Source organism: Palaemon carinicauda, chromosome 42 (assembly GCF_036898095.1).
Source record: "Palaemon carinicauda isolate YSFRI2023 chromosome 42, ASM3689809v2, whole genome shotgun sequence".
NCBI classification, from domain to species: Eukaryota; Metazoa; Arthropoda; class Malacostraca; order Decapoda; family Palaemonidae; genus Palaemon; species Palaemon carinicauda.
The window spans coordinates 20,291,764-20,294,263 of record NC_090766.1 but is presented as its reverse complement, the minus strand read 5'-3'; the positions used below and the strand labels follow the sequence as shown (position 1 = coordinate 20,294,263).

Here is a 2,500-nt window from a genome sequence, read left to right as displayed (position 1 = left end):
GAATATGTACGGGAACTTGTCACAAACTTTTAGTCTCTCTTGATAGCTCAGTCGTAATGGTCACTGCAGGCATAGTCTCCAGCCGAACAGGTGGTGGTTCGAATCCCCACCCGGCCAGAAGCTGTTACCATAAAATGAATTCCAAGTGGATATATATTCCCAAGATAGAATTCGGTATTAAATGCCATTCGTGGGTGATATTTACATTAATTAAAATCACGTGTGCTTGTGATATATGTTCATTAAAATAACCACGTGTTGCAAACTCACGATTCAGCTATCATGGTGGAGATGGGTTTATTTCAAGTCTGTGAACAGATTCCTGAATTCGACAGGAATATGTACGGGAACTTGTCACAAACTTTTAGTCTCTCTTGATAGCTCAGTCGGAATGGTCACTGCAGGCATAGTCTCCAGCCGAACAGGTGGTGGTTCGAATCCCCACCCGGTCAGAAGCTGTTACCATAAAATGAATTCCAAGTGGATATATATTCCCAAGATAGAATTCGGTATTAAATGCCATTCGTGGGTGATATTTACATTAATTAAAATCACGTGTGCTTGTGATATATGTTCATTAAAATAACCACGTGTTGCAAACTCACGATTCAGCTATCATGGTGGAGATGGGTTTATTTCAAGTCTGTGAACAGATTCCTGAATTCGACAGGAATATGTACGGGAACTTGTCACAAACTTTTAGTCTCTCTTGATAGCTCAGTCGGCATGGTCACTGCAGGCATAGTCTCCAGCCGAACAGGTGGTGGTTCGAATCCCCACCCGGCCAGAAGCTGTTACCATAAAATGAATTCCAAGTGGATATATATTCCCAAGATAGAATTCGGTATTAAATGCCATTCGTGGGTGATATTTACATTAATTAAAATCACGTGTGCTTGTGATATATGTTCATTGAAATAACCACGTGTTGCAAACTCACGATTCAGCTATCATGGTGGAGATGGGTTTATTTCAAGTCTGTGAACAGATTCCTGAATTCGACAGGAATATGTACAGGAACTTGTCACAAACTTTTAGTCTCTCTTGATAGCTCAGTCGGCATGGTCACTGCAGGCATAGTCTCCAGCCGAACAGGTGGTGGTTCGAATCCCCACCCGGCCAGAAGCTGTTACCATAAAATGAATTCCAAGTGGATATATATTCCCAAGATAGAATTCGGTATTAAATGCCATTCGTGGGTGATATTTACATTAATTAAAATCACGTGTGCTTGTGATATATGTTCATTAAAATAACCACGTGTTGCAAACTCACGATTCAGCTATCATGGTGGAGATGGGTTTATTTCAAGTCTGTGAACAGATTCCTGAATTCGACAGGAATATGTACGGGAACTTGTCACAAACTTTTAGTCTCTCTTGATAGCTCAGTCGGCATGGTCACTGCAGGCATAGTCTCCAGCCGAACAGGTGGTGGTTCGAATCCCCACCCGGCCAGAAGCTGTTACCATAAAATGAATTCCAAGTGGATATATATTCCAAAGATAGAATTCGGTATTAAATGCCATTCGTGGGTGATATTTACATTAATTAAAATCACGTGTGCTTGTGATATATATTCATTAAAATAACCACGTGTTGCAAACTCACGATTCAGCCATCATGGTGGAGATGGGTTTATTTCAAGTCTGTGAACAGATTCCTGAATTCGACAGGAATATGTACGGGAACTTGTCACAAACTTTTAGTCTCTCTTGATAGCTCAGTCGGAATGGTCACTGCAGGCATAGTCTCCAGCCGAACAGGTGGTGGTTCGAATCCCCACCCGGCCAGAAGCTGTTACCATAAAATGAATTCCAAGTGGATATATATTCCCAAGATAGAATTCGGTATTAAATGCCATTCGTGGGTGATATTTACATTAATTAAAATCACGTGTGCTTGTGATATATGTTCATTAAAATAACCACGTGTTGCAAACTCACGATTCAGCTATCATGGTGGAGATGGGTTTATTTCAAGTCTGTGAACAGATTCCTGAATTCGACAGGAATATGTACGGGAACTTGTCACAAACTTTTAGTCTCTCTTGATAGCTCAGTCGGCATGGTCACTGCAGGCATAGTCTCCAGCCGAACAGGTGGTGGTTCGAATCCCCACCCGGCCAGAAGCTGTTACCATAAAATGAATTCCAAGTGGATATATATTCCCAAGATAGAATTCGGTATTAAATGCCATTCGTGGGTGATATTTACATTAATTAAAATCACGTGTGCTTGTGATATATGTTCATTAAAATAACCACGTGTTGCAAACTCACGATTCAGCTATCATAGTGGAGATGGGTTTATTTCAAGTCTGTGAACAGATTCCTGAATTCGACAGGAATATGTACGGGAACATGTCACAAACTTTTAGTCTCTCTTGATAGCTCAGTCGGCATGGTCACTGCAGGCATAGTCTCCAGCCGAATAGGTGGTGGTTCGAATCCCCACCCGGCCAGAAGCTGTTACCATAAAATGAATTCCAAGTGGATATAT

General features: G+C 41.2%; 1 protein-coding gene across 1 annotated transcript in view; it reads left to right on the top strand.

Moving 5' to 3' along the window:
* LOC137632975 (limbic system-associated membrane protein-like) overlaps positions 1-2,500 on the top strand; it is a 519,481-nt gene that overhangs the window by 14,942 nt on the left and 502,039 nt on the right. The window lies entirely within an intron of this gene.